This window comes from Castor canadensis, chromosome 1 (assembly GCF_047511655.1).
Source record: "Castor canadensis chromosome 1, mCasCan1.hap1v2, whole genome shotgun sequence".
Taxonomy (NCBI): Eukaryota; Metazoa; Chordata; class Mammalia; order Rodentia; family Castoridae; genus Castor; species Castor canadensis.
The window spans coordinates 22,093,490-22,116,639 of NC_133386.1; the positions used below are offsets into that span (position 1 = coordinate 22,093,490).

The 23,150-nt window shown below is 42.5% G+C and overlaps 1 protein-coding gene across 15 annotated transcripts in view; it reads left to right on the forward strand.

The window, feature by feature from the left end:
- Positions 1 to 19,273: 19,273 nt before the first annotated feature.
- Hivep2 (HIVEP zinc finger 2) overlaps positions 19,274 to 23,150 on the forward strand; it is a 185,088-nt gene continuing 181,211 nt past the window's right edge. For 5 of the 15 annotated variants that reach the window (XM_074073120.1, XM_074073180.1, XM_074073095.1 and 2 more), the window contains exon 1: positions 19,728 to 19,867. The gene's annotated coding sequence lies outside the window, so the exon portion shown is untranslated. Of the gene's footprint in view, positions 19,412 to 19,727; positions 19,868 to 20,176; positions 20,259 to 20,344; positions 20,565 to 23,150 lie in introns of those variants that run through there. The other 10 variants (XM_074073084.1, XM_074073151.1, XM_074073158.1 and 7 more) reach the window with 7 other exon arrangements.

The following is a 23,150-nucleotide window of genomic DNA, read 5'->3' on the forward strand; positions in this document are numbered from 1 at the left end:
GTGTTGGATCTGGATTCTATCAGCCATTCGCCTAGTCCATTGATTTTGGATATCAGAGAAGACATTAACAGACACAGCCATCCCTGTGGTGTTAAGCTTGGGTATTTAGATCTATCTAGGGATTTTTCCAGTGTTTGTGAGCAGGTTCTTTATCTCACAGGATGCTAAAAGCTGGTGAGAGGTGTGATAGAGTGTATATAACTGCAAATTCCTTGTCATCTCTCCCTCCTCCCCTTCATGGAAAGGTGGAGCTTATTTCTGCTCCCATTGGATTTGTGCTGACCCTTAATGAATAGGATGTAATGGAAGTAATGTGTCACTTCTGGGCCTAAACCTTAAGAAGGCCTTAGAAGCTTCTGATTGTATTTTTAAGTACCCTAAACCAGAGGTCACATTGTGAACACAGCTAAAGGGCTAGAGCCTTCAGAGTGGATGGAGAAATAGAAAGAAAGAAGGAGAGGGAGAGGGAGAGGGAGAGGGAGAGGGAGAGGGAGAGGGAGAGAGGGAGAGAGAGAGAGAGAGAGAGAGAGAGAGAGAGAGAGAGAGAGAGAGAGAGAGAGACCTAGCATCCACAGTTAGCAACTCTAAAGTGGGTTCAGTGAGATGCATATAGGTAGCTATAAAATAAGAACATACTGGTTTCCAAGGATCAAAACCACTTTGTGAAACAAAAGTAAATGGGTTTATTTACTGTAGAACTTCTCAGAGGCTTTCATATGGCCATTTAATAATAAGCATTATAAAAATACCAAGAGATAGAAGAAAAACAAATTGCCTGTGACTTTTTTTAAAAAAGGAAAATTCACCTCCTGAGCATTCAGGATTCTCAGAAGAGATGATATCTGACCAAGAAATAAGGTCTGAGAGATATTGAACAGGGTGGCTTTTAAGCTTGTTTCTAGCTCTGTAATGTTATCTAGACCCCTTTATGGAATGGCCCCCCTCAATACTATTAGACCTCTGATACAAGGAGAACCAACACTTGAAGTTCCTTGTGGATACCCAAACTTCTAATATAGCCTTCACTCAGATTTACTCACTATGGAAAAAGACTTCTGCTTTGAGTTCCTAATCCTAATTGATGCTTTGAAATGAAAACATGGTGGCAGGCAGTCCCTAGTCACTGAGGATGAAAAGCAATACAAAACAAAACAAAACAGAAATCATGGCTTAATGGGGTGAGACTGAGGCAGGATAGAGTTAGGGAAAGTTCAGAACTCATAGAAAATATATTAGTTAATATTGTTTTTCAGATAAAACACGCATCTCTCTGAGTCTCTATTCAATTGCAAATGTGTGTGTAAGTTATCCTCATCCTAGTTCAAGAACAACTCAAACCACTCTCCCCTGGCCCAGGGATCACCCATGCCCCTTCCCACTCATTGATTATTGATTGGGAATCACCAGAATCTTCCCTTCTCATAGGTCGGCATAAGTTTTCAAAGCACCTAGAAAAGAGAAACACTCCTCTCTCTGAGTCCAACTTCTACCTGGCCCAACCATGCTCCCTTTTGCAATTTCCCTTCCTAACTTTTAATAAATTCCATTTATATTCATGTGTCCTGCCATGGATTCTTCCACAGGAGACAGAAAAAATTTGAAAATTTCTGATCAGAGACTGTTAATAAGACCTCAACAAAATTAAAGTGAAAGAAGCATAACATTTGCTGTGTTTGGAATCTCATCACCAAATTCTTGAATTGAGTGTCTAGACAGTTTGAATTTCGCTTTTCTCTTTTCATTCTCCCCACAATCTACTTCAGTTTGGTTCCCTTCTCTCATTCTCCCTCAACCTCCCTCAATCATTTTAAAAATGGCAATCCTTCCCAAGGTCTCTCACTGAATTCCAAATTCCGGACTCTCACCTACAGGCAATATAATTAAAACTCACCATTGAGAAGTTTGTATTAGAGTCCAGTGGAGAAGATGGGCAAATAACCACACAATGTTAGGGAAAAACACAAGTTTTTATGGGAATGTAGAGGAGGGACACTTAATTGAGCCTTGATAGTGGGGATGTGGGAGTTGGGTGGCAGTGGTTAAAAGGCCTCTCAGAAATGAAAATAACAAGTCTTCAAGAATGTATAGGGCAAGTGAAAGGAGAGAGAAAATCAGCAAGCCAGAGGCAGAACTTCGTAGGGAGGCTCAGAAGGAAAAGATTGAGTCATATACTAGAGAAAAGGCAAATCATTCTGTATGGCTGGGTCAGAGGATTGTGGTGGATGTAGTACTGTGAGTAAGTGGTACAGGTCAAGGAAGAACTGTTAACCTTAATTCTTCAGCCACTGGTATCATGCAACAATGGAATGTTTTGTCAGGTGCAGTGGCTCATGCCTGTAATCCCAGCTATGAGGGAGTTACAGATTAGTAGGATCATGGCTTGAGCCCCGCCTGGGCAAGTTAGCAAGACCCCATCTCAACAAAAATGCTAGGCAGTGGTGGTGCACACCTGTCATTCCAGCTATGTGGGAGGCATGGATAAGAGGACTGTGCTGTGAGGCCAGCTCTTGGCAAAAACTTGAGACACTATCCGAAAAATAAAGCAAAAAAGAGCTAGGGGTTGTGGCTCAAGTGGTAGAGTGAGTGAGGCCTTGAGTTCAATCTCCAGTACAGCTGAAAAAAAAATTACAATTACACATTTTGGTTTTGTGTTTTCGTTGTAGATGGAGTATTTTAAATACAAATGCTATGTTTCTAATGAAGTTAAACATGTATCTGCCCTATGGCGGGCAATTTTATTTTCAGATATTTACCCAGAGAAATGAAAATGTTTCCACACAGAGACATACAGAATATTCAAAGTAGCCTTTCTCCAAAATAGCACCAACTGGAAAGAACCCAAATGTTCCTCAATTGAAGAACAAATAAACAGGTTGTGGTATGTTTATCCAATGCACTAGCACTCAATAATCCTACAGAACAAACAACCAGTACATATTGCTACATGGTTGATCCTCAAAAACATGCTAAGCCAAATAAGACAGCACAAACGATTACTAACTGTATGGTTCCATTTATAGGAAGTCCAAGAGCTGCCAAAATGTATTATAGTGAAAAACATCAAAAATGGCTGTCCTGGGTGTGGGTGTGAGGAAGGGAAGATAGGAGGGCATGGGACAAAGGAAATTTTCTGGGGTAGTGGAAATGTTCTCAATCTTGTTTTAGGTGATGGTCACATGACTACTCATTGAGTTGAGTAGTAATTACCCTTCAATTTTTTAAAAACAAAAGTTAACAACATGGTTTGGTTTGCCTTTACTATAGCTATTTAAGTCTTAAAACATTGGTTAGTACAACTTACTGATTTTAAGGTATATCTTGAAAAGCATGGAAGAGAAACAAAATATGAAAAGGTTAGGCAAAAAGTTAATAAGGCATAAATACTTAGTTTTTACTGAAATTTTGATAGACATTTTAGAACTTTTCCATTAAAAAAGTTTGAGAAATCAATGACTCCTGATTTGGGTACATATGAACTGTAACTCTTTTGTCATCTATGAATAAATTGATTAAAGAGCTAAGAGAAAATCCAGATAAAAATTGATGGAATATGAGAGAAAATTGAGTGAAAAAAATCAATAGAAATTATTCTGACATCAAAAAGTAAATTGTAACAGAAATATTTTTCAGATTATACAAAGAATAATAATTCATAAAAAGGAAGAGGTAAGAATTGAATATGCTCTTTATTCTTTGATAATCCAATTAATGAAGAGAAATACATCACAAGAACTTACTGGAAAAATACTGAATTTCTTTCAAATTTGATACATAATACTGACACTGACAGATAAAGATCAAACTAATAATGTATTTCTGTAACAAAGACACCAATGACACACAAGTTAAAGATTACCACTAATTGAAAGAGTACTTAAAAGTTTCACACATAAAAAATTTGCAGTGCTCTGAAATCTTATAGCTTTTGACAGCTCATATATGAAAGAAACTTCATTGAGGTTTTTGACAGAAATTCTGAAAATTTACTTCTTATAATTGTGAATAAAAAATTATGGAAAAAAAACCCTCTCTGGTCAATCCTACCAGAGGAATGACTGTAGTCAGCTAATGAATTAATAAAATTTAGGGTTTTCCCTAGATTTCATGATATTTCTGGTATTCACCAGGATTTTTAAGCTTACAATTTATTGTGATTTCTTTTCTCTTTAAAATAAGTATTCACTATCATTCTTCATTTTGTTTCGTTTTTAGTACTGACTTGAACACAGAGCCTCACTTGCTAAGCAAGTTTGAGCTATACCTCCAGCCCTTTTTGCTTTAGTTATTTTTCAAATAGAGTCTTACATTTGTACCTTGGCCAGCCTGGGCCACGGTACTCTTACTTACACATCCCATGTAGCTGGGATAACAGGTTTGAACCCTTATGCCCAGCTTCTTGGTTGAGATGGGGTCTCCCAACTATCTGCCTGGTTTAGCCTTTACACCTTGATGTCCCTGATTTCTACCTACTGAGTGGCTAGGATTGCAGCTAGGAGTCACTGCACCCAGTCTAATTTTAATTCTTTTTCCTAAAATGCATCTCCAAAACTGTATGAGATTCTACCACACCTGTACTCACCCTTAGATTGTGTGTTCCTTAAGGACAGGGACTATAACCCTTTTCTCTCCATGCCTGACAAAAAGTAGGAGCTTTGACAAATATGTGTGCAATTACATGGGGAGGAGACAAACAGTCTGATGCATATAGAAACATTTTGGTGATATGTGAGCAGTTCATATTCATCTGAACCATAGAATAAATTCTCTCCAAGGGAATAAATATCCTTTTACCTCCTGGGATACTGGTCTGGCAGACTCCAATCTTTAATAAGGCTTATCCAATCCAACCTTCTTGTAGCCTCCACCCATTGGATCCAGACACTATTCAGTTAAAATTAAAAATTGAACATAGGGTTCTCTACCTTGCCTTATCTTTGACTTTCTCATAAGGCCATAAACTCGGTGTCTTTCTGGTTTTGTAATATTTTTGGGGAAATGTTACAAGTGGATAAGTAAAGTAGGAGCCTTTGCTGCATATTCAAGTGTATCTTGAATAGCATAATTACTTAATAGCATTGCAAATAACAATGAAAATAATTTTCTAATACAATGACAGTGATAAGTTATTGCACGTCTCTTCTTGCTAGGTTGTCTGAAGTTGTTACTTGTCACAATTTGAAATAGAAGTGGGAGAATTACCAGGGAATATGCTAGTTTAAGAAGCTGCCTAATCAGGCCTTACCACTATTATCCCATCAGAACAGATGTGATCCTATTTTTAAAGAGTTTTGGGAAAGGGAGATTCGCTACCCTCCCTTAGCAACGAGTTCTGATGTTTAACAACACTTGCTGTCAGGGATGCGGGTAGTCAGAGCCTGGCTTGAGTGATTTTGCATGTTTCTATGTAGTGGCATTTTTTCATGTTCTCTTTCCCTCGTTCAGAACTCATTTTAGCTCCTTACTGTTTTGTCTTTTTCAGTTAATTTTGTTGTAGACTTTTTTTTGTCTTGCAAATAAAAATAGAATTTAAAATTACCAGAGATAAAACATAGAATATCATTTTATACAGTATACAAATTTGGGATGGAAATGAGTTTTAACTTAGATTTTATTCTAATAGTACACAGGCATTTGAGATTCTGTCCCAGCATCACTTGTGAACCTGTGTGAGTTCAGGACATATATCATTTTATTCAAACACATTGAAAGCTTTAAACATTTAGACATACTTAACATTTTGCTCTACTTACTCGTCTCTTTTGAATGCTCTCTTAAGTTGATAAGTTCTGAATCAGCTATGAAATTCTGAGGTCTGAATAATGTCAAACACTTAGGGCAGAACACCTCTGTCATTTCTACCTTGTTAATTTATAATGTCTCTGAATCCATCTGTATTCCTATGTAGCTGACCAATAATAAATGCTTATCCACCCAGCTGGCCACATCTCATGAGTTGTGATTTGCTAGTTCCAGGAAAATAATACCATTTTGAAATAGTTCTTATTGTCAGGTATTTGTCTCCCTCAAATTCCACTGATAGTGAGTGATCAGATCGTTGGACCAGTTTCTTTGTGAGCTCTGCTAAAATGCAATAATGTTCTGGAATTCTAAAACTAAATTTTAATCAGTGTACTTTAAGAAACACTTCCAAAGCTTCCCAAACAAAGCACTGGGTAACTGGTAGGTGAGTAGTGATGGAGATATGCAGAGAGAGGACGACCCATATCCCAACTGCCCCAGACTGTCTTGGTTCATTCCAATAGTCCACAAATATTTATTTGCAGCTTCCCTTTCACTCATGAATATGGAGTTACTTGGCAATGTCAACCAAGGGGGGAAATGATTACTAAGTGAAGCTGCCAGGAGTCTGGGGAATACCCTGACAGCTCTTATACTTGGACATAAATCCCCCTTCTCTCATTTGTTGGCAGGGTGTTCAAGGACGGGTTATTTAACTTCTCCTACTTTCACCTTCCCTATTGACAAATACGGATTCTTAGCAGTCTTTTGGATATATGTAGGAATGATGCAGCTATTAATATTGATATAATGTCTTGCCTACTGTTAGCATGTTTTCACTATTCAAATCTACCTAGTCACAGATACTATTCTACACTACCTTCTATCTTATTCAAATTGCATTTCTAATTGTTTTCCTAAATTTCATCCCTTAAACTTTTTTTTCATGCCCGTTGTCTTAGTTTTGGCTAGTATAACAAAGTACCATGGCTTATAAACAATAGAAATTTATTTCTCATCGTTTTAGAGGCTAGAAATCCAAGATTGTTGTTCTAGCATTGTTGGGTTCTAGTGGGCTCCCTCTTCCATGTTGAAGAGTGCTGACTTGTGTTATCCTCGCAGTGAGCTAGCCACCTGGCTTCTTATTATAAGGGCACTAATCCCACCCACGAGGAGTCTACCTTCATGCCTAGTTATTACCCACATACCATCACATTCACATCGGAGGTTTGGTTTCAACATATGAATTTTTCAGGGTGCATTGAGTCCATAACACCTACTGAGAAAATGGACCCCACTAAAATCTTTGTCCTTTTCTTTACGATAGCCATGCTATTGTTCTATGTATGTCGGCACTATCCTCTCTCCCATATTATAAGTTTTTTTGAAAGAATATTCATCTTGCCTTTTTCTTGAACTCAGAGGAGCCATGAGGAACTGCCAGTCATGTTGCTTTATGGGGTTAAAACTCCAGGCCTATGTAGCACTCTCAGTTTCATTCTCAAATTACTTTTCCTGAGGATGAAAGATGCTAAAATTCTTACCATGTTAGAAAAGGTGTAAAACATTTAAAAGAGATCCAAACATTCCTGAAAAGTACAGGTATTGCATCCTTCAGGACTGAAATCCAAAACAAAAACAAAAGCATTGACAATTTCTTTGGAATGCAAGCTAAGAAAATGAGCCTGGCTTGAATTAGAATCTTCAGCAGAGCTGAAGCTTTATCTCTATGTTTCATTTGGTTCTTCGTCTTCTTGCTGGGCCTGCCAATCAAGACACCGACAGTGCTTTTTTGGCATATAAGCCCTGACTACTTGAAATGAGGCAGATATCACCAGGGCACTTCAGAAGCCATACACCAGATGGGAATAATACATTTCAGCTATTAGAAGTTTGGATCTGAGAGCTAAAGGTGAAGGTCTTATCTCATTTGTCAAATGATGTAAGTCATTATTAAATCAGGACAAACCAGTTAACATTTGAAGTATAATTTTGGTTGCTATTTATAACACACTCACCAGTTCATTTGGCTTCGTTGGCTTTTTTTAATTGTGTGTTGCATTTCTCATTTGTTAAAAGCTTAGAGAGAACAAGCAAATGACCTACACAAATTGTAGTTCCAAGTAAATCAAAAGTTTTCTTCATGTGCCAATTTTGTGTTAGCAGATTTGAGTTACCTGATTAAATTATGTATTATTTAAATTAATTTGAAACAGGAGAACACAGGAAACTTTCCAGGTAAACTGAAACTTACTGACCTTCAACAACATGTGTGGGACTTGGGGGTATACACACACACACACACACACACACACACACACACACACAATTGTCTCAATTTTGCAGGAAAATGAGGTTCTTGTACCCTCAGGTAAGTGAGGTTGTTGGGGTTTGAGCCCCACCCTTTCAGGGTTCGGTGCGCTGCCCCATGCACTGTGGCCTCCTTCTTTAGACTGTGAACAGCTGCACTTTAATCCATAATTTTGTTTGATTTTTTTGTTAGAGGAAGGAGTTCATGGAACCTTGGAATTGTTAGGAAATAAGCCACAATGAAGAGTAGCCCCTTTTCTAAGTTGTAAAATACCAAAATGGAAATAGCCTTTCAGTCTGTTTAACCAAAAAATAAATCTACATGATAATGCAAAAACTTATCCAAATCTTTATGCTCTCAGGTATTCTGGTATTTTAAATCATGAATATTTTCTTCAACTCTATTTTCACTAGGGTTTGTTGACGGCATTTGCAAACATTCTAAATGTAATCTTCCTAGCAATACCATCCTCTTGTTGAAAACTTAAACCCAAACACAGTTGTTCTGATATTTTTTTCTTCTTCAAATTTCACCCTGGCTATGGAATTTAATATTTTAAACCATGCATTATTTTACTGTTTTTTTTTAAAGCAACATCATGGTTTATTTAGTAAAGGATGAATTTCAAAGGTGCCAACTGTATTTTTATTTCAGCATATCTTAAAGTTTGTATATATGGAACAACATATATGATTAGGAATACTTTTTAAAATGAGAAATGCACACACATGATATTTACCAAAAAGAAACTATAGATAGACAGATAGGTACAGATACATATCTGAGATTTCTAGTTATGTACATATAAAACTGGTAGGACTCTATCTAAGCCACCCAGTCAAAAATCACATTTTTCTGTGTAAAGAACAATTGAAAAATCAGATTTTTAAGAGCAAAATGAATTTGGGAGTTGCTTCATTAACATGGAGATGCAATTTGAACTTGTATCTACTCATAAGAGAAAGCTACCCTTTGTAGATATTCAGAAGGCTATTATTTTTACTCATCTACTCTGGTAATACAATGGGTGTTCTAAGACAAGCTGGAGGTGGTAGTCAAGGGCTTCATTTATCTGAAATTAGAAGTGCCCATAATGGCTTGGCAGGGCTGTGGGCAGCATTGTGTGTTTCCCAGCTCTCTCTAATTAGCTATAGAAAAATGTGAAGAACAGCACCCACGTTATACAGATTCTCTTTAGGACTTGCTACCCTAAAAACTATTTTCCTTTTGTTACATTCAGTATGTATAATTATGCTTTCAGAAAGTCCTCTGCTTCGGAATCCTTCTCCTGCTGACCTGCCACCCAGTTGCGAGTCATACCCAGCAGCCACTATTTATTGAAGTACTGAGGTTGTTTCTGGGAAATGTTTTTTTAAATGAATTAATAGAATGTATCAGATGCATATGGTTTTCCCAAATGTCTCTCCCCTTCTTTGAAAATGACCTAGCCCATGAAGGCATTTCCTTCTGGCTCCTGGTTGTCTCTCTTAGTCATCTCTCAGAACTTTCTCTTCCCCCCCTCCCCCCAGGTCCAGCCACACTGGCCTTTCAGTTCCTCAGGGCACTGAGCTGCTTCTTGTCCCAGGACTTTTGGACTTTCAGTTCCCTCTTCCTGGGGTCCCCTTTCCCTGCTCTTCATCAGTCAGTTCTCAGCTCAATGTCAGCACTGCAGCTTCCCCTGCCCACATCCAGTCTTGCTCTACCTAATAATCTATTGCCTACTGATTACCTTATTTTATTCTTCTTAACTTTTTTTTATGATTTCAAAGTGTCTGATTTGTTGACTTATGTACTTTTGGTTCCCCACGGACTCTAGAGGCCTCATCTGCCTTGTCCTTCCCTGTATCTCTAGCCACTAACCAGTGTTGGGCACATGGGTACTAGATACATCATTCCTTAAATAAATACATAAATATGTCATATGTCTTTACTCAAAAAACATTCTGCAGAGATAGAAGACAGAAATACTGGGGCATATTGGGAAAGGGCACAAGGACACAGTCAGGATTGCTAAAAATACTCTCACTCAGCTGGGTGCCAGTGGCTCATACCTGTAATCATAGCTACTCGGGAGGCAGAGATCAGGAGCATTGAGGTTCAAAGCCAGCCCTGGGAAATAGTTCTCCAGACCCTATCTCGAAAATACTCAAAACAAAACAGAATTGGCAGAGTAGCTCAAGCGGCAGGGTGTGTGCTTAGCAAGCATGAGGCCCTGAGTTTAAACCCCAGTACCTTAAAAAACAAACAAACCAACAAAACCCCATAAACTGGCTCATCTTCAGAGTGAAGGTGACATGCATAACAGATGCAGAAGTTAATCTGGTAGTACACTTCTGACTTGTTTACTTTGGGCAATTAAATTTTTACAAAGTACAAACTGTTTTGTCAGCTGAACAGGGAAGACATACTTGCATTTGGAGAGCTTTGTGCTACTGGTGCTTGGGTCTCTAAATGCTTCACAAAGAATCTTACTGTTGGAAAATAATCATCACCTTGAAGGACAGATGTAATGTCAACAACAGAACAGGTTGGCTCCCCAAGGCCACATATTGTTCCTTTAACATGCATCTGCTTTAACGATGGCTCCATCTGTGTCATTATATAAGACCTTCTTTAGCTAAGAGAGTCTCGTATGTTTCAATAGCAGTGCTATGGCTAATACGCAGAGCCCAGAAAAAGATGAGAAGATAGGACTAAAATGCAAAGTATTCATTCAACACAATACTTTGTTGGAACAGTCTCTGTTAGTTGAGGATTTCATGGTCTTGTGCAGGAGAATTAGTTATAAAATAGTGGTAGATAAAATTAGAGGACACTATGGGGGCACATGGAGCTTATCAGTTTGCTAGAATGGAAGATTTTGACATATTCATCTATACATACAAAAATATCAATGGAAAACAACATAAAGAGTAAGCAGTTTCTTTATAAAATATTTAAAAAATATATAAAGCAAATAATTAACTTCCTAATACAGTTATACTCTACGCAAACCAGTAAGTCAACTATATGTTGACTTTTCAAATACAATCGAATCTTAACTCTTTTGAGTACAAAATGTTTTAAAAATGGTGTTAATGTTCTTTTGTGAAATCTTTCTGAAGATATCATGGATTTCCTTATTTTATGCAATATGAATTACAGACTGGTTTATTTGAGGTCTGGGTTCACGATGCACCTTAATGAGTGCCCAGGACAATCTTAAGGGTCACTCTGCCTTTATTCCAGTAAGAGCTAAGTTTTAGCAACTCCCTCCTTTGCTCCTCTGGTCTGAGATAATACCCTCCACTAGCACATCCTCTCTTCAATGTAATGCTTTTAATTTACTACCTTATTTTACATAACATTCCTAGCTGTGGGCATGAATCACTGCACAAACTTAGAGACAACAAGACAGGCATTTTTTTCCTCTCCTCTAAACTCAGGTTCAAAGCTATATCAAAGAGGGTTAAATCCACCAGAAATCAGCCCCATAGACAGACTGGCAGTGGGTCAAGTCATTGTCCTCAGAAATCCCAAAAGAATAAGGTACGAATAAAAGACCTCATTGATTAAATTAAAGAAAAACACATTTTTTCCAAAAAAAGTTTTAAGGGTAATAATGAGAAGCAATTCTCATTTCTGAGCACATAGTGTATTGAATTTATATTGCTTTAGGTTTAAGCCAAAATTTCTGTCTTGTGATTCTTAACCACTGTTCTCTACTGTACCATATATGCCTATTTTTTGATGCTCTAAGGAGAGCATGAAGGAATTTGAAGGTCTTTGATAAACTTTCTCTTCCCCTTCTTCCCTTTTACACTCTTGTTTCTTTTAGCCTCTTTTTTTTCCTGTTTCTGTTCTTAGGAGTTCAGCTTTTAGAATCTTCTGGCTGAAAGGGAACAACTTCATTGTAGGAGTGAGTGGAGACCTGGATTAGGGTCTAGGTCTATGTAAGGGTCAAAGCTAGGATCAGTGTCTGGTGCTGCAGTGCAGCCCCTTTGCTCCAGCCTATGAGGCCTGTATTGTAATAACTGCCCTATCTGTAGGCCCTGACCCTGAGCAGAGGCTTCCTCTATGGACAAACATGCTGCTGTAGAGTTTGCCTCTCGGTCATTCCATCATTCTACCTGTGTTGGTCTGGTGGAATCTTTGGACCTCATTGTCTCACCTCACTCCAACCTCCCTATATTATCTCCACCTTATGCTTTGTCAAAAAAAAAATTGGTTTGGGTTCTAAGCCAGCTGTCACTCAGGAAAGTTAACCTTTCATAGAAGTTAATGACTAATTAAGAGCTTAGGCTATTAAAAGCTCGCTACTTGTCTTTAGCTTGTAAGGGAAGATTTCTGTGGGTGTAAAGCCTTAACTCAAGCAATGACTGTTACTGGCAGGAATTTCAGCTATAACTGACTGTGGAGTTGGAGGAGGGTGATGGGAGAGAGTAGGATGTGGGTGTGTGGTTGATAGGAATCTTCCAAATAGTTAATGTTTATCACAAGCCTATATTTCCTGATATCTTAGGTAGCATTTTAGGCTCTAGTAATCTTAGATGGAGTCTTACTCCTGCTGGCTGTTTCTTAGTCTGATTTTTATTCATTAAGAAGGTTGTTTGTGAGATATCATTGAGTTTGACTTCCTTAGAATAAAAATCTGATGCTGACACTCCTGAAGTGCTCTCTAAAATGTGAGATGCCAATAGCCAAGTTATGGAAACAGCCAAGATACTCCACTACTGACGAATGGTTAAGAACATGTGGTATTTATACACAATGGAATTTTACTCAGCCATAAAGAAGAATGAAATCTTGTCATTCACAAGTAAATGGATGGAACTGGAGAACATCATCTTAAGCAAAGTTAGCCAGACTCAGAAGGTCAAAAATCACATGTTCTCCCTCATATACAGATTACAGACCTAAAACAAATGCAGTAATATTATTGGACATGAGTCACATGCTAAGGGGAGAACACATACATGAGGAATAGGGAAAGGAAGGAAACCCAAAACTTGAAAGTGTTGATGGGTCCACTGTAGAGGAGCTAATACAGTAACCTTAAAACGACAGAGGTCAATGAGGGAAGGTGACTGGGAAGTAGTAAGAGGTCTGGTAGAGATGAATCAATTCGGTTGTAATACACATGTGCATGGAAGCCTTGCTAAGAATCTCCCTGTATAGCTATCCTTATGTTAAACTAGCAAAAACGCTATGTCTTTCTTATTATTGCTTATATCTACTCTTCAACAAAATTGGAGAAGAGGGCAGAACGGGTTCTGCGTGGAAGCTAGGGGGTTGGGGGGCAGAGAAGAAGGGGGCAGGGGGCACAGGGGAGAAATGGCCCAAACAATGTATGCACATATGAATAAATTTTTAAAAATTTAAAAAATGTGAGATGCTAGGTTCACTAGCTGCTTGCACTATGAAATGTGCTGTGTCCTTCCATAAATAGTGGACAGGGTTGGTGCCAAGCTAAACCAGAAAAGTCATCAAAGTTTGTATCTGTTCACCCTCTCAGCTTTCTTCTTCCTTGCCCTTCCTTCCTATATGCATATAAGAAAGCCCTTAATTCTGGGATTCAGCATGAGTTTGTGCCCTTTCCACCCTTCCCATCCCCAGGGCTGGAACACTCACCAGGACCTTTTGTTTTCTATCATATTTTTGCACACATAAAAAATAGTTTTTAAAAAAGAGCCACAGAATATCTTGGAAAGAGGAAAAGGGATCAACTTGTCATAAAGTATCAAATGAAACCAGATGAATGTGACTAAAAGGGCAGAAGGGATTCTCAGGCAGCCAGCCAGCTAGCCAGCCAGACCTAGTTCAACCTCAGGAGCAAAGTATAAAGTGATGGTTCTCAAAGTTTAATGAGAACTGGAGTCCTCTGGAGATCTTATTCACTGTGGAGTTTTCCAGACCCTAATCTCAATCATTCTGGTTTTACAGATCTGAGGGGCAGCCTAGACTTTTAGTTAAACATCTCAAGAGGTGTTAGCATAGGTGGTCTCATTTAAAGAGATTCTGACATATGGGATAACATGCCATTAATTGACTGTTATGATCTCTGCCCAAGTTCTGAAGCTAGAAGGATAAGCACTCTATTCTTTAATTCTAACAAATGTCACCCCGAATTACATTATGGCTGTGGTTAATTGTTCCTTCTTTTCCACTACCTCCCTCCACTTCCCAACCAATAGATGTTGTAGTGGGATAAAGACGCTAGTCTACATTAGAATGTTTGGACTTGTATTCTTTTAACAACTCTCAAAAGACAGGCAAATTTTCTCTCAAAATTCTTTTCTTCAACCAGTATTTGGAGACCTAAGTATTCTTCACACTACATAAGTCATGGCATTGCTTAATTTTTTTTCATATACCAATTAAAGCAGAAAAATAGGAAGTAGAAGATCCATCAGATAGGCAGTTTTAAGTTCTTACTCTTTACCAAGACCTAAGGCTATATTCTATTTATTTATCAGAACTTCAGAGCAGGTAACCCTTTCAGTCTCTTATTTACAGTGCTACACATTTACCTGAGGAAATGGCATCCAGTTTATTCTTTTTACAATTTTACAAAGTGATTTGTTACAGTAATTTATATAGAATTTACAGGTCAAGGTCCATCATCTTGAATGAGTCTCTAATTTAAAAAAATAGAGAAATCAAGGCTGGAAGAGTTAGAGAAATAGTAGGTATCTCTCTGTCCCCAAGTCTGTACAACTCCTCTTTTGCATGATAGCTTTTCCTATGAGGGACTCCTTATCCTTCAGGACCTAGGCATGATCAACTAAATCCCTCACCACCCAAGCCTAGTGAGAAGTTCAGGTGCAAAACATATGACTAAGGCAGCCTGAGATACCTAGGAAGAAGGGTTTTTTCCACTGGGGTTGCAAAAATAGGAAAGCTATAATCTAGGACTGTTGCGACCACCCTGAAGAATTTTTGTTTGAGAGGCAAAGTGAAACAGAAAAATAAGAAGAACTGAGACATGAAGAAAGACATGACTAGGGTAATAGCATTTGAGCCCCAGTTTCTCCTTGAGTTGGAAGTTAATTCTTGCCTTCTATTTATGCAGTCAATAGAATCTCTGTTTTCCTTAAACTCACTGGGCTTTGGTTAGTAACATAGCCCTGCCTGATTCTAGAAGCTTTGTACATAATTTCTACTGGAAAGGGACCCAGTTTTCCTGCTTGGACATATATCAGGTTCCATGCTCTATACTGTAGGTTTTGAGCTTTAGAATACATAAGTACCAACTGCAGCATCTGTTTAAAATGAAGAGTATTGGGGCCCACAAGATTCAGGGGGACTGGATGGTGGAGGTCAAACACTTGACTTTCATCAAGCTTTTCTCAGAATGAGAAGCATCCATATAGTGGCCTGGAAGGCTGTTCTGCTCACTGGTTATCTCAATGTATCCTAGCCACACTGTTCTCATTGAGACGTACAAACATTCTGTTCTTGGAGCTTTACTTTAGCTGTTCTTTGTACCTGAAGAACTGTCTTCCAAATATGTCCACAGACAAATCACTTCCTTCAAGCCTTGGCAGAAATCTCCCTCCTCAAGTCCTACCCTGACCTACCAATTTCATACAGCAAAATGACTCTCCCACTCTACCATATGCTCTGCTCTACTTTATGCTTTTTTCCCCTGCAAACTTCTAACCTTTCAAAGTCCTATACAAGTTGTTTCTTAACATTTTTATCTCTTCTGTTTCTCCTTCGTCTCCCTCCTCCCTCTAGAATGCAAGCTTCAAAGCACCGCTCTTTCCTTTGTTCACTGATGTGTCCTGTGTCTTCAGCACATAGCAGTCCCTCAATAAATATTTTTTGAATAAAAGTGATTTCAGTTCAAAGCGATTTTCTTACAACACTCTAAAAAAGTCATAGTGCCCATAGCCAGTCATTATTTTACTTTCTTAATACCTCATAACCCAGATTATTAAATTTTCCTTTCCTTTGAGATTGAGAGGCGGTAAGAGGGACAAGTGATAAAAAGGAAGTCCTGCTTCATTGCTGGTGCTCTATGTGGGTGCCTGGCAGGATTTGCTGCACCCCCACCAACCTCACTTCTTATCACAGACCCCACAGATTTAAATCTACCAATGCCAGCTCCAGATTTGGAGGTCTGGGGGAAGAATTTTTCTGCAACTATATTGCCCTTACTTGTAAGCATCCACTGAGTACAGATGGCATGCATGAAATTTAGACATAAAGTATGTGTTATAAGGGAGATTTGGAGGGGAAAAGGTTTCCAAGAGAAGAAGCCACAAAACAGCAGGCCAGTGGGAGCTACCATGGGAAGAGCTCCCTCTCTCTCTCTCTCTCTCTTTCCCTCCCTCTCTTGCTATCTCTCTCTCTCTCTCTCTCTCTCTCTTTTTAACATCTCCCTATTTAGCTCAGACTGGCCTTGAACTCTTAATCTTCCCAGACAGGAGTTTCTTTCTACCAGAGTCCCATGGATATCTGGCTCTGGAATGGCTGGTGTTGATCTGGGTAGGCAGTGGCTCCCAGGCAACACCAAGCAACCTCTTGGCCACTTTAGAAGCAGGCAGCAAAGTTGTATTTACTTGAAGATAGTGACTCTTCCCAGCAGAGGGAATGTTAACACATATTCACAAGAATTTTTACTTCCTCTTCAATTCAATCCAGGCTGTCTTCTTTAGATCCTAATTATTTTGTTTGCAGGGGTCCTCTTTGGTGGTGAGATCAGACCATCATAATTGATGTATATTTGTTTTACTTTTTGAAAACTTATTTTAACTATACAATTACCTGAATTGTCACATTCAGGCAATTCATAGTCATTAATTATGACTTAATCTAAGTCTTAATTTTAAAGAAGATTTAAGATTTCAACTAACACTCATTCTACTGAAGCAAACTGCTGCCTGCTACATTGCTTGCTCAGTTTTTGGGAGCCTGGGCAGCTGCTGCTGTGTGTGCTAAAGGGAAATTGGATTCTTAAAGAAACTGCTAAATCTTCCCTATTAAGCAATTAAACAAAATGGGCTCTAGGCGTACGTAGCAGGTGGGCTTGAAAGTGAAAAATCATTTTGAAAATCACATTTTGAGTTTTAAATGGATGTTTAAAAATAAAACGACACACATTTAAAAGAAAATGATGATGGGGGGGACTTTTTTTTTCCTATTAAGAGCTTCAAGTGGAGCCAAAAGCAAGAAAGGGTGAATATTAAAAAACTTGTCCAATGAAAGAAGCTGCTTAAGTGGAAGTAGGCCTGAATTTCAATGAGAACGATCTAGAAGAAGGACATAGTGAAACTTACTCCAAATTATTCAGAATTTTCTCCTTCGGGAAAAAAATTGATAAGAAAATGTATCACTTTTATTTTGCAGAGTTGTCCGTCACAGTAATGTGGCTATTGCATGGAGACCCCCAAAACTGGTTGTAGGTCGAAATAAAAAGTAAAGCAGAACAAAAACGAAAGCAGCGGCGCTATTCTCGCAGTCATGAACAGGGGCTGCCCTTTCTTTTTAATGCATTCATTTTTAATGAAATGGGCAGGGAATATTTCATGTCTTGACATTTGGGACCTTTCCGCGAAATCGGAAGCCGGAGACGCAAAACATTCCGAAATACCTGCCTTCAAAGCAGAGCCACTGTTAATGTCTTTGGCCCCGAATTCCAGAGACTAATTTCCACCCCTCCCACGGAGTCACCTGCTCAGGGGGAACCCCAGCCAGAAAGCCGGGTCGCGCCAGGTCAAATCTTGTGCGTCTCTTGTTTACTCCGCCCGGGGCAGGGCGGCGGCGCGGCCAGGGGGTGGGAAGGGCTGCTGCGGCCCGCGGCGTCCAGGGACACTGGGCTCCGCTTGCTGGGGCGCGGTGGCTTCGGAACCCGGGAACGGGTGCGCGCTGCCCCTCCTGGGCGCGGAGACCCCCCAGAGGAGGCGCTCCGGAAGCCGGCGCGGCCCTGCAGCCACTCACCGCGCTTGCACCGCGGGCCCCTGGGAACCTCCCTCGAGGGTGCACCCGAGTCCACACACGCAGAGTAGCGTCCTGAGGGAGCCCTGGTGTTCCCCGGGTGTTGCCGGGCCGGGGGAGGAAGCCAGAGTCCTGGCCCCCACTCGCTTGGGATTCCCTCGCGCCCCCCCTCTTCTTGCGCCCCGCTCTCTCGGGGCTGGAAGTGATTTCACTCCTGTCCTTTCCGAGGAGAGGAGCGCGCAGCTGGAGGTGGCAGCTCGCCCGGGGTCCCAGAGCGGCCCATCGGGAAAGCGGCAGCTGCTCCCCGCACCGCTGCCCAAACCTATAGGAATATCCCAGGGCGGGCGGGCCGCGTTCCCCGCGCTCGGTGAGTCCGGGGCGCCCTGGGGAGTAACCCCAGGGAAGGCAATCTGGGCATTTTGAGTGCGTGAAAAGTTGGCACTTCCGCCAAGCCACAGAAAATGCTAGTAAAACACTTTGTAAAGCGTCAGACAGCGCAGCCAGGAGCTACAGTCTGATTTTTTCTTGACTGATAGCAAAATCGGAGGGGCAGGAGGGCAAGGGAGAAGCAAAGGACTGGAGGAACCCGGACAAAATCTAAGGACAATACTAATTATATAATTCCGTTTGTCAGGAAGGCAGGGGACGATGACATGGGAAGTAGGGTGGGTGGAGAGGGGGTGAGAAGGAGGTTTCCATATCCTTAAGGGAAATTCTCAGGCTCCTCGAGACGCCCTGGTGTTTCTACATGACCAGCTCTCAGGGGAGTTCCCCGCTCCCACCGAGCAGGAGCGCGGCGGCGATCCTCCCTCCCCGAGCAGCTGCGGCGGGGCCCTGCCCTCCAGGCCGCCACTCTCCCGGTCACCCCGTGCGCCGCACATCCCTCTTTGCTCGCCGGCTCCAGACTGGTTTTTCTGGTTCGGCCTCCCTCCCTGGGACGCGCTGGGGGATCCGATGACGTCGCTGGCTGAGTCTCTCCCTCTTCCTCCCCCCGCCCCCCCGCCTCTCCCTTGCCCGCCCTCGCCGCGCACTCCTCCTAGTAACTTCTGTTCGGGGAGGCGCTGCCAGGAATAACCCGGTGCGTCCACAGCCGGGAGGGGAGGCGGCCGCTGCGGCTCCCGCACGCAGACAACTGCGGCCCGGGCCCCGCGGCTCCCGCCCCAGGCCGGCGGCCCCTGCCCCGGGCACATCTCCGTACAGTGTTAGAAAAATAAATAAAGGCAAGAAGAGCCTGGGCTGGCGGTCGGGATCTCTTCCCTCCCTCCGCGCCCGCCCTCCCTCTGTCCTTAAGGAAATGCTACCAGACACCCCCCACCAGACACGCTCAGCCTTGGCGAGGAGCGGCCGCCGCGGCAGCAAGAACAAGGGCACTAGGGGGGTTTCCTCCCCTCCTCCTCTCCCTCCTCTTCCTCCTCCTCCTTCTCAGCGGTGACTTTCCAGGTGAGCGGCCGCCGCGGCTGCGAGGATCCCCCTCGCCCGTTCGGGCTCGGCAGCCGCGTTGCGCCCTCCTCCCGCCCCTGTCACCCGGCGGCGGCGGGGAGGTGACAGCCGCCCGAGGGGCTCGAGGCCCGGAGGCGGGCGGCCGGCGGGAGGCGGGCTGGAGGTGAGGGGGTGGAGAGCAGGAGAGCGGGGCGCCGCCGCGCGCTGTCTCTCCCCGGCGGAGGAGGGTCTCCGCAGAAACATCTTCGGTGACTGTGGCACAAGTATTTGCCAAGTTGTGTCTTGGACGCTGGAGCTCCCCGGAGCCCCGAGCAACTTGGAGGGTCTCCGGGGCTTGTTCACAATCTTCCTCCACGTCTCGACTCTGGGGTGCTGGGTGCAACCCGGGGGTGCGTGGAGGGCGGAGCGGCCACTGGCAGAGCAGAGCGGCGGGAATCTAGGTCCCTCCTCGGCTCGGTAAGTGACCTCCGCGCTGTGTTTTTCCTGCCTCCTTGAGCGATGGGCGCTTGTTTCACTTTATACTGAAATCGCCGCCGCCGAACTCCATCGCCCCCTCCCCGGCGCGCGCCCCCGGCCCCTTCCCGGTTTCCCGAGGGTGAGGGTCGGAAGGGGCGGGGATGGGGAGACCTCGAGAGGGGGGTCGGGCGCGTTGGGAAATGCGGGGAATACCCTGGCCGAGGATCTATGCAGATGAGGGGACGCTGCTTTGCGTAATGTCCTGGGGGGAGGGGGCCGCGCGGGAGCGCCGGAGGCAGGAATGTGCCTGGTTACTAATGAGGGACGTGCACCGGCGCGCACGGCCCGGCCACCGCTGCGGCTGCCGCGGCCGCCGGCCGCCCGTTGTCAGGTAGCGGGGGAGGGGGCCGCGGCGCGCGGCGCGGGCCGGGGGTGGCGCGGGCGGCCGGGGCGGGCGGCGCGAGGGCCGCCGGCCTGCGGCCGAGCTAGCGCAGCCGAGGCGCTGACTGTGGGCATTTCGGTGCCTCCCTTCCCCTCCCAAGCAAGGAAGGAAGGAGAGAAGGAAGGAAGGAAGGAAGCGAAGAAGGAGGGGACTGCCTCGATGGAAGGTTCAGGCGGAGGCGCCCTCGCCTTGCGGGTGCACCGGCCGCAGAGCGGCTCCGGCCGCCGCAGGCTGGACCCGGGCGCGTGGAGACGGGTGGGGGCGGTTTGCATGCCTGTTTGTGCGTCGGGCCGGGGACGGGGAAGGGACATGTGTGTTTGGGCTGTGCACTGTGGAGAGCTGGGTCTGCGCCTTTATGTCTGTTCCCTGAAGTGGGTGGAACGTTGGCCCGTTCCGGGAATGTTCCATGACGTGCTGCAGCCACAGGAAGGGGGTTAACGAGGGGCTCTGCCGCGGCGGCTCTGCCGGCTGCTATCAAAGCAGATGTGCTGCTGCTGCTTCTCCTCTCTCACCTCCCTTCACCCCATCCCCCGCTTTCCATTCTGTGCATCTGGTACTGGTAGGGGTGAGGCAGGAAAACACTGTGTGCGTGTGTCTGTGCGTGTGTGTGCATGTGTGCGTGGGGGTGATGTCCGTGCGTGGTGTCTGTCGTATTTGGTGGTGGTGGGGGACTTCAGATCAGCTCTGCCACCCCAGCTGTTATCACAGATCGGCGCGCTTTGTACGCATGTGCCTCCCGCGTTCTGTCCCTCTTACATAACACCCTCCAGTGCAGTAAAGGACGCGAGAAAATGCGACCCCAACCCTCCAACCTCAAATTGGGTGGGGGTCGGAAGGACGGAAAGTGTCCCTGGGTGTTGTCCTTCAGGGACGTGACTCCTGGTGGGGAAAACGCAGAGGGGAAGGAAGGTTTCTTTTAGTGCTTCTTCACTCTCTTCTCCAACTTGGAAGCATCTAACTAAAAAGGACTGCAGGAACTAGTCCTCGCTAATGGGAAGGCTTTTTACTTGCTTCGCCAAGGCAAAGTGGGCGCTTTAACCCCGGGAGTGCAGAGAAGAGAGAGGGTCCGCAGTAGAGATGCTTGGAGGAGACCCGCAATAACGCGCGCTTGGACGTGTGGCGTTGGGGGCGGCTTGGAGGAGACCGGAGGAATCTCCTGATGATAGGTTTCACTGGAAGCCTCAAGACACCTGTAATGGCTTAGAATTCACACAGGAAGCTGTGTGTGCAACTGACATTGCAAAACCCTTCTTCCCTGCACAGTTATTTATGTCTAAAATGAACATAGAAAGGCTTGTTTCCGGTACTTTCATTATAATGGAAATTTTGAACTGATTTTTCTTTCCTTTTCTGCCATTTTAAAAATAACTTACCTTCAAAAAACATTGGTACTCTCTCCCACCCGCAAGGCTAGACTTCAGTAATTCACAGAACTGTGTTTTTCCAGCACACTCATAGCCCTAGTCAAGGGCTATTGATTTTTCTCTTTAGCACAGTTGTTTCTTTTGCGGCGAATAATCAAGCCCAGAAATTACTTGAAATATTAATAAGATTCATTTTTATTAAATTTGTAATGATCAGTCCTCCTAGAAAAGAGGCCATTTAACTTTATTAGAAACATTTCCTCTAGTGGTATTTGGTGGTGTTTGTCCTTGAACAAACCAAGTTTTACATATTTGCATGTATTATGTGTATGTGTGTGTGTGTGTGTGTATATATATATATATATATATATATATATATATATATATATATGTATATATATAATTTGCAAATGCCTGATTGCTTTTACACCTTATAAGAGTGCCAAAGCAAAATTTTAACTAAGTGGATTGTATAATGAGTAGCTTGGGTTTGATTTTTAGGATATAGGCCAAACAGTTTATCCAAACAGAAATACCCTCCATGTGAGTAAAGTGGATATCATTTTCATCGCTAAGAGAAAATTCCTGTGGAATCCTAAGGAGTCACGGTACCAGATTACAACTGTGCATTTTTATTCTGAGCAGAAAGGGATTTACCAATATCCACATAATGACTTAAGTTAAGCTTCAAGTGTCATAATCCCTTTGACCACTAGGTTTGAATATGCAGTATACTTCTCATGTACAGAAAAATCCTATATTACAATAGTGAGTCTTTTGAAAGTTGTTTGAGATAGTTTCTTGCTTTGAGCACAGGTCAGGTTTAAAGCAATATTCACTTACTGACATATGTATTTCTGTGATGGTGACTGTATTTTGTGTGATCGAATTTATTAGAAATTGCTTATATTTATATAAGTAGTGTTCAAGATTAAGTTGATATATGATCAATTTGGGAACAATTTTTGGAGTAGTAGAATATTAATGATATTACAAATTTAAAATTTAGCTCATATTTTAGCTGGTTATATCCTCATGGATATAACCTCACAGTGTTTGGTAAAATACTGTTCAACTAGATAAAACATTTTTATATTCCCAGGAAGCATGGAATGTGAAAATTTTACTGTTTGTGAAATGTTGCATACACAAATAAGGCTATTTGACTGCATTGAAAGATTAACCAGCAGAATCTTTTGATTGATGACGCTGTTTTTACATGTGTTTACAAATGTTCTTGTCACTATGAAAACAAAACAGAATGCAACATATATGCAGGCGTTTCTTGAAGAATAATGGTGCATGTGTCTGCTTGAACTTTTGGCACTTTGACACTATTCAAAAAACCAGGTTGAATTTTTTATGTCTATTCAATTTAAAGTGAAGAATTTTATTTAAAAGTCTGCCAATTAAAAAAAAAAACGGGACTCATTTCAGTCACAACAACAAATACCAAGTACATTCTTCGCGTGGCTGC